Source organism: Otolemur garnettii, unplaced genomic scaffold (genome assembly GCF_000181295.1).
Source record: "Otolemur garnettii isolate 467f Iridium unplaced genomic scaffold, OtoGar3 scaffold00006, whole genome shotgun sequence".
NCBI lineage: Eukaryota > Metazoa > Chordata > Mammalia > Primates > Galagidae > Otolemur > Otolemur garnettii.
This window is the reverse complement of record NW_003852401.1, coordinates 43,392,464-43,405,703: the sequence shown is the minus strand read 5'-3', so window position 1 is coordinate 43,405,703 and position 13,240 is coordinate 43,392,464. Positions and strand designations below refer to the sequence as shown.

At 40.5% G+C, this 13,240-nt stretch overlaps 1 protein-coding gene across 1 annotated transcript in view; it reads left to right on the top strand.

The window, feature by feature from the left end:
* The first annotated feature begins 6,229 nt into the window (after nt 1-6,229).
* AGTPBP1 (ATP/GTP binding protein 1) overlaps nt 6,230-13,240 on the top strand; it is a 185,611-nt gene continuing 178,600 nt past the window's right edge. Inside the window, exon 1 of the mRNA XM_012812988.2 lies at nt 6,230-6,424. The gene's annotated coding sequence lies outside the window, so the exon portion shown is untranslated. The remainder of the gene's footprint in view (nt 6,425-13,240) is intronic.

Below are 13,240 nucleotides of genomic sequence, written 5' to 3'. Positions count from 1 at the left end.
CCTTAGGTGTATGTGGCTGGCGCCTTAGCCACTTGAGCCACAGGCACCAAGCCAAGACATGCTCTTAATCCTTCTTCTTCTTCTTCTTCTTTTTTTTGCAGTTTTTGGCCAGGGCTGGGTTTGAACCCGCCACCTCCAGCATTTGGGGCTGCGCCCTACTTCTTTGCGCCATGAGCACCGTCCACTCTTAATCCTTTTGAATTAAGAACTCATTAATGGTCTAATGAAAGCTACATTCCCTGAGCTCCGGCAGAGGCAGCCATGAATATACACAATTTAAATTTATCAGCGAATGAACAGAAGAGGAGCCAGGATTTGTGGGACTTGATGGTTATTTACTATTTTGGGCACTCTCTCTCTTTCTCTCTCTCTCTTTTTTTTTGTTTTCAATTTTATTTTGTTTTTGTTAGGGTGCATGCTTGCTTTAAAAACATTTCAGAATGCAAAATATAGAAAGTGGCAGAACCTATCCTACCAATCCTAGCCCCAAGTAGTTCTAGTAAATAGAATGGTATTTTTCTTTATAGTTCTCTATTTATGAAACTAAAAATGTATAATCATTTCTATAGTATTAATTAAAAAAAAACAAATGGATCAAAATCCATATAGTTTGCTAACCTCTTACATAATGATACATTAGACATTGAAGCTTTGTTGATTAGGGGTGATCATGGCTCATGGCAACGTCAAACTCCTGTGCTCAAACATCCTCCTGTCTCAGCCTCCTGAGCATCTAGGACTGCATGTTTGGGTAATTTCTTGATTTTTTATAGAGATGGAGGTTTTTGCTATGTTACCCAGGCTGGTCTCAAACTCCTGGTCTCAAGTGCTGCTCCCTCTTTGGCCTCCCAAAGGGCAGGGAATATAGGTGTGAGCTACTGCACCTGGCCTGAAGTATTAATATATTTCTTAAAGGAGAAAAAGTGAATTTAATCTCAACTATTTCTACGTTATGATCTAGTTAATGATTAGCTGATATGAAACTATTTTTTAATGTTTTTGAATCAGATATTCATTAGGCAATTTTTTTTTTTTTTTCAGACAGTCTCACTTTTTACTCTCTGGGTAGAGTGCTGTGGCATCATAGCTCACAGCAACCTCCAACTCTTGGGCTCAAGTTATCCCATTCCCTCAGTCTTCCAAGTAGCTGGGACTACAGATGTTTGCCACAGTGCCTGGCTAGCCTTTTAAAATGAGGTCTGTTCAGGAAATTTACCAGAAATCCTTAGGTAGAAATGCTCCTTGACTGGGCTTCAAGTCTCATCTGACTTCCTTTCTCACCTAGAAATTCTTTAACTCACTCAGCACTTACATAAGGTGACCAGACCTCTCGCTTTTGGTGGGACAGTCCTGATTTTTAACAATTTGTCCCGTGATGTTTTAAAAAAGTCCCGATTTTTGGAAAGAATGCATGACAAGCTAGGGAACAGTGGAAGAATGGGAAGGGAATATACAGTTTTCGGCTGCTGAAAAGGTTAATGTAACTCCATTCGGGAATGAAGAGGTTAATGTAACTTCATTTGGAAATGAAAAGGCTAATGCAAACTCCCTACTCCCCTCCTGGGCAAGGTCTCAGAAGGAGACTGGCTCCCTCCCTTGCTTCTAGGCAAGGACAATTAGCTCAGAAGGAGCCAAACTGTCTGGAACAAACAAGTAGCCCCCCTCTCTAGAGTAAGGTGACCAGACGTCCCGCTTTTGGCGGGATGGTCCTGATTTTTAACAATTTTTCCTGTGTCCTGCAGCGTTTTAAAAAAGCCCCAAGTTTTAGAAAGAATGCATGACAACCTGGGAGAATAGGAAGGGAATATACGGTTTTTGGCTGCCAAGTGGCTATTTCACCAGGATATGTGTTTTATATTATTTTTGCAAATTTTATAATGTTAAACTTTAATAATAACAAATAATTGTTGAGAACTGATTATTGAGAGCTATTTATTAAAGTTTGTATTGTTGTCAGCCCCCCCCCCCATGGTGTCCCACTTTACCAATGTTAAAATCTGGTCACCTTACACTTACAGCACTTAGCACTTACAAGGACTGTGTAAGTGAATGTCCATTGACTCTCCTAGCGCCTCAGTTAGTTATTTTTAGGGTAAATTTACATCTGTTAAGGAATTAAACCCATTGGGCTAGGTCCCAGGTTAAGAACCTATATAATTTTTTGTTTTGTTCTGTTTTTTGAGACAGAGTCTCATTTTGTCACCCAGGCTAGAGTGTGTGGCAGCAACATATCTCAGTGCAACCTCAAACTCCTGGGCTGGAGGGATCTTCCTGTTTTAGCCTCTTGAGTAGATTAGACTACAGGTGGGTACTACCATGCCTGGCTAAGTTTTTCTTGTCTTAGCAGATGGGATCTCACTCTTGCTCAAGCTGGTTTTGAACTCCTGAGCTCAAGCCATCCTCTTGTCTCTGCCTCCCAGAGTACTGGGATTATAGATGTGAGCCATTGTGCCCGGCCTTTCTATCATTTTTAATGGCTTCCTAGCTATCTGCTGAATGGATGTACAATAATGTATTTAACCAGATTCCTTGTTGGATATCTAAGATGCTATTATAAACCACTCTAAGATAAACAGCCTTATAACTAAATCTTTTCACACTTCACCCGTTATTTCCTTAGGATAAATTCCTATAAGTGGATCAAAAGGTATGCCAGAATTTAAAGCTTTAGATTTGGCAGGCATATTTAATTTCCATTTCAAAAATGAAGAAAGTGAGGGTGTAGTGGTTTATAGATATGGATCATTCGCAGTTTACCATGGAAACTATTTGCCACTGTAAAAGGTTGTTCATCCAAAACTATTCACTGTGTGAAATGCTGGAGTTGCTTCCCTCCATTTCCCTGTTTGTCCACATGCATTTAGGTCCAGATCAGGTTTTTCTTATTGCTTTCTGTTCCGTGGTCTGTCTGTGGTAAACCTTTTAGTCTGACACCAGGCAGCTGTTATGTATTTTACTGAACACTATCATTTGCTTAATTTCTCAGAAGATCTATGGAGGATTATCCAGCACATGCTCAAGACATAGTTGATTACTGAATGATGTTGACTAGTTACATCTCTCCTGTGACTCCAGAGGACTGGCTATGTTTCAGGAACTTCATCATCAGTCTTGCTTTTCTAACATTTATGTTCCAGATGGAAGTGCTCTAGACTTTTTGAGAAGTCCGTGGCTGTTCTAAACTTCACGTCTACAAAGTTTTATTGTAAAGTTTGTCACATTTTATATGTTACCTTATTAAAGGGACAGAGGTAAGGAAATCAGCAAAAAAGAAGAGATCGCTGGGCTCCAGTGTTCACCTTTCTCTCCTCATGGCTAGTCCAAAGCTGAAATAAACAAACATTGAATAACTACAGGGCACTGGCCAGACTGATGTGAGGAATCCCAGTTGAATGAATATCATTGTATGGTCAGATTCTAATGTATGCTAGAGGACTGTTTATATTTATGATAAGGTTTGTTGAAGAAGCTATTTAAGATAGCAGAGAAAGTGACCAACAGGGATTAGCTCTGTGTATTGTATGGTTCAAAATAAGGGATGATCAAAGTATGATTTCATGAATGACACAGTTATTGGCATACAAAGAGGATTTATTTTCTAAGAATCACAATGCATAAAGAGGGAGAGAATAATGAAAACAAACCTCACAGGGAATACACTCCATCGATGAAGTACATTAACCACACAGTGAGTGAGTTTTAAAATTATTAAAGTCCAGCTGCCCAGAAGTCTAGACCTCTGTGGAAAGTAAACTCTGAAGACTGAAGAGCACCTTTATATGACCTACTCTTGGGAGAGATGGCTCTAACACCCTGGAGATTTGTGATGGTAGGTAAGGTTCCTCAATGCTAGAGGGCAGTGCCAATGTTGGTGGCAAGCCTTCCAAGCTCCATGGCTAACAGGGTGTAGCCTTGTGATAGGCTGAGCTGGCAGCATTCAGGGTAGCACAGATATTGTTGCTTGCTGTGACCTGAGTTCTCAAAGTGACTGTCAAACTCTTTAGTTTATATACAGTTTTTCTTTGAGACAGAGTCTCACTTTGTCGCCCTTGGTAGAGTGCTGTGGCATCACAGCAACCTCCAGCTCTTGGGCTTAGGCGATTTTCTTGCCTCAGCCTCCTGAGTAGCTGGGACTACAGGTGCTCGCCACAATGCCTGGCTATTTTTTTGTTGCAGTTTAGCCGGGGCCGGGTTTGAACCCACCGCCCTCGGTATATGGGGTGAGGGCCCTACTCACTGAGCCACGATGCCGCCCAGTTTATATACATTTTGAAGCCCGGTAGTTGCACCTGTAACTCACATGTCGGACTCTGATTAGCTGTGATGTCACATTCTCAATGGGAATGGGAGTACACTACAAGTTCTTATCACAGCAAGACAGGTTTTTACTCACTAGCAAACTGTGTAAGTTTACTCACTTGCAAAGTGACATAATACTGCTATTTACCCAGTTGTGTGGGCAAATCTACTTGCACATAGTGCTTTGCTATACTAGAATTCAAATTCTACAAACACACTCACATGCAGGCACACACACTGGGCACATTCACATTTATATATGTCCTTTTATATTGTAAGTTTCTTTTTATATTGCAAGTTTCATGTATATTAGTACATATTTAACATTTTTTGCAAAACGTTAAGTATTCTTTGATAATTAGGTGTTTTCAGATTATGCCTGTCAGATTGGGTGGTAGTTGTTTTACAATTATTTTATTTTTTGAAATTCTGAAACATTTTATTAAATGATTTTTAAAATTATTTTAACTACTGTAACCTACTTTTTGGTGCTCACAACGGGGGAAAGTATGATATTTATAAATGACAGTCTCTTCATCTGAGTGAAGACGGGTGCTAAGGGCTAACTTCCAGAAGCACCGTGGGGCACCTTGGATTACTTTATGAATCATCTTCACACCTGTTTAATTTTTCTTTTCTTTTTTTTTTGAGATATGTTCTATGTTACCCGGACTAAAGTGCAGCATCATCATCATAGCTCACTGCAACCTCAAATTCTTGGGCTCTCTGTGTTGACCAGTTTGATGGAAGTATTTCAGATTGCATGTGAAAACCCCACACTGTACCCCAGAAGTGCATTAATGTACATAGTTACCATTCAATTAAAAAAAAAAAATTCTTGGGCTCAAGCGATTCTCCTGCCTCTGATTCTTGAGTAGCTAGGTGGGACCGAGGGCACCGCCCTCACGCCCAGCTAATTTTTCTGTTTTTTGTAGAGATGGGGCTCTGCTCTCAGCTCTGGTTGGTGTCAAACAATCTTTGCGTCTCAGCCTTCCAAAGTGGGAGGATTATAGCTATGAGCCACCACTCCCCTGGTGTTAATTTTGTTTAACAAGATGATAAGAAAACAAAACAAAAACCTTGTATCTCTAAATTTATTCCCTTATCTAGCTGTAATAGTTTTACATTCCTTACCACCTACCATAAATAGCTGCAGACATGATATATGCGCCTTAGGAAAAGTAAACAGTGTCAGTATTTATTAACAATATATTACGGTGCATTTAAGTACAGTCAAAACACAAGGGCGTATCAGTAATTTCTATGACACATTACTTTGGCTCAGATAAAACATTCCATCTTTGCCTTCAGTGGCCAATTTGCATTACCGTTTTGACTATATGTAGGCATCTTTAAAAAAAACCAGAAAATAAATCACCGTGCTATTTTGTTTATGCAGTACTAGGCATCTAATTTATTAAGGTTTGGCCATAAAGTGCGATGTCGTTTTCTGGGAGCCCAGCTGTGGTACCTGCTTCTACCACGGGCTCTCCTTGAGGTCAGGAAAGGTTAAGCTTTACTGCGGTCCCCAGGGTTTGATGTGACCCGGCATCACGTGAGCAGGGTTAAGAAAGGAGCAGTCCAGGAGTAGCTAAAAAGCCTTCCAAGAGGGTGAAGGACTGACGGTGGTGGGGGTGGGCGCCGGTTTGGTGCTGGGAAAAGGCGGGGACCCTTGTTGGAAAGCTGGTAGGAAGAACACCGGGAGCCGCCCGCGCAGTGGGGCGGTGGCCGCGCAAAGCTTTGGGGTGTTGGGGACAGAGGGTTGGCAAAGCGCACAACGCCCTCCCTAATCCCGACGCCCGTGCGCGTCCGCGTCCTCGGCTGCCCCGGCGCGCGCTCTGCTCTGCCCCTCCGCGCCCCCTCCCCTCGCCCCAGCGCAAGCCCCGCCCCCTCCCGCCCTGCGCTCGGGAGCGGGCTGGCCGAGGCGCGCGGTGGGCGGGGCGCCGCGCTGACGTTGCCCAGGATGCAGGCAGGTTCCGCCGCCTCCGCCGCTGCCTCTGCCTCGCCTGCCACCGGGGTTTGTATGAAAACACCGGGCGGCTGGCGGCGAGGGATCTGCCGTGAGCCGGGTGCCGAGCCCAGTGCTGCGGCTGTCGCAGTCCCGCCAGCGCCTCATTCTGAGCCGGTGAGCGCCCCAGCCGCCATCTGCGCGTCCGGGCTAGCCGCCCTCTGCTTTCCCCGGGCCGCTGGAGCGGCGGGCGGCGGCGTTCGTGGGTGGGAGTTGCGACCCCGGGCCCCTCCGCCTCGTACCTTCACTAGTGTCTTTCATAGGGGATGGAGGGCTGGGCTCGAGGTCGAAGGAAACCCCTGACGGCTTGGGGTTTTGCCTGCCGCCTGGAAGACCGGCCCCCGCCCCTGAACACTCGGTCGCCTCCCAACCCAGTCCAAGCGGAGGGTCTCCGGCGCGGTGTCGGGGCGCGGTGTCTGGGCGGAGGCAGGCCCCTCCGCCCTGCCCGCTCTGTCGGGCGGAGCGCGGAGTCTAGCCGAGGGGCTGCGGGACCGGGAGCGAGTGCGCCGCGCCCCCCGCCCCCGCCCAGCACCCACCGCAGGGAGAGTCGGCCTCTGAGTTGCCCACTTCTGCGCTTCAGGAATCCTAGGGTTCTGAGCCGAGCCCCATCTGGGTGGGATTGGGTGTGAAATCGGCGATGGTCATCTCGCTGGATGGTTTGGTCTCAAGTGTGTTATGTTTACAACTTGTCTCGTGGATTTGAGTTGAACCTGAATCATATCACCCTAGATGACAGCGCAGAGCTTGTCTGCTGCCTTCCTTCCTGAGTTGCGGCTTCTCAGTCGCAACTGTTCAAGAGACTCTAATAACCCAAACGTGAGGGCTCGTTTGGCTTTGCGGTTTTTTTTTCTTCTTTTGTGCTCTGTAAGCCTCTTGTGAGTACCAGGACAGTTTGAATTGGTTGGGTTTCCCTCCTGGAGTTTAATACACTATAGTGTAATTAATTGGTGTGAATGTTGATACTTTAAAGCCTATTTTTAGTATCTAAGGTAACATTTAACAGAAATTTTTCTTTGACAATATTCTATGTGGGTCTTCTTTTTCTAAAAGTGTTAAAATTGTAGTGGTGTTTAATTTTAATGCATGACAACTTGTAGTTAAAAAGGACTTTAACAGTCTTAATCATTTTCACTTTTTATTTCCGTTTAATTTTCATGTAAATTCAATTCACTTTCTTTGTTAATCTCTGAATTATTCTTACAAGTTGTTTGATTTGTCTGAGAAAACCAAAAAGTTATTTTTGCAGTTGAATTGTGGAATGTTTTCAGTTCAGTAGGCCTAAAAAGAAGTGATTTATTTAAGGCACTTTAAATGGTACGTATTTTAAAACATGTGCCAAATGTCAAAACCAAACAAAACCTTGAAAGGTCTGTATTTCGTATTTAGAATTACTGTGAGATAGCAGTGCCTGTATCCACTCCTTATTTTTCATCCTGAAGGCAAAGTTCTAATATGATTTGTCAGTTTCCCATTCCACTTCTCTTGAGTTAAATTCTTCAGTGAAGTTCTCGGTTGATTTTTTTTTTTTTTTTGAGACGGAGTCTCAATGTGTCGCCCTCGGTAGAGCGCTCTGGCTTCACAGCTCACAGCAACCTCCGACTCTTGGGCTTAAGTGATTCTCTTGCCTTATACTCCCAAGTAGCTGGGATTACAGGCTCCCACCACAACGCCTGGCTATTTTTGGTTGCAGTTGTCATTGTTGTTTAGCAGGCTCCGGTCAGCTTCGATCCTGCCACTCAGGTGCATGTGGCCAGTGCCCTTAACTGCTGAGCTATGGACCCCGAGCCAGAGGTTCTAGGTTGATCTTTTTTTTAAATGACCTGAAAACTCTGCCTTAACTAGATATGTCACTTTGTATTTACAACTGAAGATTCACTATGAACTCTATAATGAAGAGGATAGGCTTAAAACTACCCTTATACCCTTGTACATTTAAATGTATTAATGCACTTTACACTTTAAGCAGTTTTCTTTCTTTCTTTTTTTAAATTAAATCATTGCTGTGTACATTAATGCAGTCATGGGGTATAATTTGAAATATTTTCATCAAACTGGTTAACATAGGCTCGGCGCCTGTGGCTCAAGTAGCTAAGGTGCCAGCCACATACACCTAAGGTGGCGGGTTCGAATCCAGCCCAGGCCTGCCAAACAACAATGATGGCTGCAACCAAAAAATAGCCGGGCGTTGTGGCGGATGCCTGTGGTCCCAGCTACTTGGGAGGCTGAGGCAGGAGACTCGCTTGAGCCCAGGAGTTGGAGGTTGCTGTGAGCTATGATGCCACGGCATTCTACCCAGGGGGATAGCTTGAAGGCTCTGTCTCAAAAAAAAAAAAAAAAAAAAAACCAAAAAAACCTGGTTAACATTAGCCTTTATGGCATTTTCTTAGTTATTGTGTTAAGACATTTATATTCTACATTTAGTAAGTTTCACATGTACCCTTGTAAGATGCATTGTATGTGTGGTCCCACCTATTACCCTCCCTCCACCCATCGTCCCCCCACCCCTCCTCTCCCTTTTCCCTTTCCCCATATTCTTGGGCTATAATTGGGTTATAGCTTTCATATGAAAGCTATAAATTAGTTTCATTGTAGGACTGAGTACATTGGATACTTTTTCTTCCATTCTTGTGATACTTTGCTAAGAAGAATATGTTCCAGCTCCATCCGTGTAAACATGAAAGAGATAAAGTCTCTGTCATTCTTTAAGGCTGCATAATATTCCATGGTATACATATACCACAATTTATTAATCCATTCGTGAGTTGGTGGGCTGTAAAAGCAGTTTTTATAAAGCTTTTCCAGTTTACTTGAATTGGGGCATCTTTTTTAGAAAAACTACTATGTAATAATGATTTTACCTATATTAGCAGAGGGAAAAGAGGTTCAAGAATTATGAGATTTTGTAATTTATATTATATTCTACATTTTGGATCATTTTAAAATCTCCACAGTATTCATCTTGCAGAATCTACTCTTGTTGCTTGAAGTCCCCCAGTACTTGGAAGTTGAAAAGTGTAAGAATGGTAATGGATGAACCTGTCAGAGGGCCCTATGCAAGTTGGGAGCTTCTCTTAGGCAGTGGATCTCAATGTAAACAATAGGAATTATCTAAGGTGAGCATAGAATTTTAAACCTAGATATTATTGTTGGTCCTGACTCTCCTTAAGGAAGTTATTTTTATTTATTTAAGGCAAATTATTTGTTTTCTTTGTGCTTTGATTTTCTCAACTCTAAAAAATGAAGATAATTATGGTATATACTCTTAAGATGATCTTGAATATTAAGTTAATATAAGATAAAGTGCTTAGCCTGCAGTGCTTGACACGTAGTAAATACTCAGGAAATGTTATTATTACTGCTACTGCTTTTCCTGAGTCTTTCAAGGAATCTAGTAAGCTGAAAAAAGACTTTTGGGTGATGGAATAGTATTAGTGCAGATTAATTCCACCGTGACCCATTTGCTCCTTTGGGCTGAATAAGAGCTTAGTCTCACTGTCCTGCCTTGGAAACATGTAAGTAAATTTTAAATAGAACAGCTGCTGGATCCTGAGCTGGGGCTCTGGGATGCTACTGGAGAGCTGTTGAAGTATTCCTGTCTTTCCCTTCTGACAGGACCTTGGATTGTCTCCCTCCTGTTGATGGTGGCTGCTATTTTAATCACCTGTTTTTGAATTTGTGGTTGGATGTTTCTTTGACAGTCATGTGCTGCTATAAAAAATGCTATCTGTCAAAATACTAATGGGTATATGTGTTTATCTGATAAGGATATTGTATGATGTTTCTAAGCATTCTTTGTTTCTTATTTTCTCCTGTATTGATACTTAGAGTGAGGTCAGTTTTGATTCGACTTTGTGTTCATTTTTAAAATTTTTGTGTAGTTTCCTGGGCAGGTTTTTCCCTATACATGACTTTATGTACTTATTGTTCTTGGTTTGCAGAGATTCGATATTAATACTCTATTCTTTAAGTCAGATGTTTTCAAGTTGTTGGTTTTTGCACCCTGTTAGACTTTTAAAAATTATTAAGGACCCCCAAAAGATTTTATGAATTATATCTAACTATATTTACTGTGTTATAGATGAAAAGAAATAGAAATTTTTTTGTTAATTCACTTAAAATGACAATTATAAACCTTTTTTTACTTTCAATAGTGATTTTTTTTTAAATTTCAGATTACTAGAGGGTAATTATAAACATTTTTAATGAAAGCTATATTTTCAAAACAAAAATTAGTGAGAAGAGTGGCATTGTTTTATGTTTAAGTCTCTAATGTTTGGTTTTATAGAAACAGCTGGATTATCGTATCTGTGTCTGCATTCAGTCTGTTGCAATATGTTGTTTGGGTTGAAGTGTATGTGGAGGAAATCCAGACTCACACAGTTAAAAGCTTGAAAAGGGGAGGGTGTTTGAATAGCTTTTATGATAATTGTGGATACTCTTGTTTGACATTATATCAAAACTCAACAAGTGTTAATGTTTTAAAGGTTAGCTACAGTGTGGAATCTGAAATCATATCAGTGGATTTTTTCCCCCCCTCTATCACCTTAAAATCCATTGATCTGAACCCTGAGTGGGTTTTATATTCATGCTTGAATTTGTAACATTGTTCTTTGGTCATTTGCAAATAATTGGTTCAGTGAGATCAAATGTAGATCTTCCAAATATTGACATATTTCATTAAACCTACAGTGTCAAAGAAAATCAGGTTTGGTTATATCAGCACCCATTTCATCAGAAGTAAATTATGGGAAACTTCAGGATATGATGTGTTATGATGGATGTGAATTTTCCAGAATTCTCATTTTTGCTTGAATGCTCAAATTTTATCATTGGCAATAAATGTGATTGCCAGTTATTTCCCTGAAGTGACAGGCGGCTTATTTTGTTCATTTCTGAGAAAACCTCTGCCCCAAATACACAAATTTGAATAACCATAGTCTGTCAATCACTCTTTCAAAATAGTATTTCATTAGAGAAAACTAGTTCAGTTATAGAAGCCCTTTGCTTTGAGACAGCCGCCTGCCATTGTAATTCAGTATGTAGCAGAAATGTTTAATGTATTAATTCCCATTTTGTCTCACAAAATATTAAAAAGGTATGTAAAAAATAAATAATTTCTACTGTTTTAGGGACACCTTAAGTGAAATTTGGCTTTTTCTTTTTTTACAACTGCTAGTGCTTGTTGGTAAAAAACACAGTGAGTAATATTACAGTTTGGTGTTGTTACAAGGTGCCCATAATTTTAATTTAAGATTTTTAATGTTAGTATTATTATAAAAAATAGTTTCGAGCTTGTGCGTCTCCTGCAAGAGTGTCTGTCACATCCCTAGGGATCTGTAGACCACACTTTGGGAACTTTTGTATTTAAATTGTAAAGAGTGTTCCCAGAAAACTTTGTTTAGGAAAGGAAATGGTAGTGACCATCTCTAGTTTGTTTATGTTTTAGTCTTTTGGGTCTTGGTAAAGGCCTATTGGAAAAAAAACATTACAATTAGATGGGAGGATAAGTTCTAGTGTTCTATGATGGTGTAGGATGAATACAGTTAACAATCAGGGCGGTGCTTGTGGCTCAAAGGAGCAGGGTGTCAGCCCCATATGCCGGAGGTGGCGGGTTCAAACCCAGCCCTGGGAAAAAACTGCAAAAAAAAAATCAGATGTAGTTTCAAATAGTTAGAAGGGGGATCTCAAATATTCCCAACACAAAGAAATGCTAAAATGTTTGAGATGATGGATATGCTAATTCTCCTGATCTGATCATATATATGTATCACAACATGATTGTGTACCCCATGAATACTTACAATTATTGTTTGCCAATTAAAAGAATTAAAAGAAAAAATAACTAACAAAAAATTGAGTGCAGTAAAGGTTATTCACAGAAAGCTGAGAGGTTTCTTAATGGTTTTAGCCAGTTGCTGATACAAGGGGATTATAGTGTTAGTAATGTGAAATGCCACCATCAAAAAACAAAAATCATTTCAATATACATATTCAAATCTAACTTTTTGGAAGTTTGAGTATTAAATGGTAAATGCACAAGTGGAAAACCTCAACTAACATCTAGCTCGTAAGCTTAAAAAAATAACTTGGCTTCATTTATTAATCTCTGTTCCTTTTTCACTTAATTCATGTTGAGGATGAGTCTTCCTAAAGAGAAGCAACCAGCACTTGTTGTCTTTGCCTTACATCTTTACTTATGGGGAAAATAATTTAAGATTATGAAGATTATGAGGATGTTGGTAATATTTTGAATAAAAACAAAAAAATGTCTAGTAATAGCCATCTTAATGGATGTAAGATGGTATCTCACTGTGGTTTGGATCTGCATTTATACTACTGTATTCCATTTACTAGTATTTTGTTGAAGATTTTTGTATCAGTGGCCATAAGAAATAATGATTTGTCATATTCTTGTAGCATCTTTGACTTTGGTATAAGGGCAATGCTCGCATTATAGAATGAATTAAGAAATGTTTTTTCCTCCAAACTTTTTTGGAAGAGTTTGAAAAGGGTTGGTATTAGTAGAATTTACCAGGGAAACCCTCAGGTCCAAGGCATTGCTTTGTCAGGAGGTTTTTGATTACTGATTCAATCTTCTTAATGGTTCTTGGTCTATTCAGATTTTGTATTTTTTTGTGGTTCTGTTAGTTTTTACTTCATTATTTTGATGGTCAGTTACCATCACCATTATTTTGTAAAAATCAAAATGCACAGACTACGAGGAATAAAGAAAATTTAAAATATCACCTAGCAAAACAAATTCGTCTGTTTATAAGCTTTTGAACATCTTTTGTTGAATAATGTGTGAATTTCTGAACTTATTTGGTTTTTTTTTTTTTTTTTTTTTGAGGCGGAGTCTCAAGCTATCCCCCTGGGTAGAGTGCCATGGCATCACGCTCACAGCAACCTCCAACTCCTGGGCTCAAGCGAGTC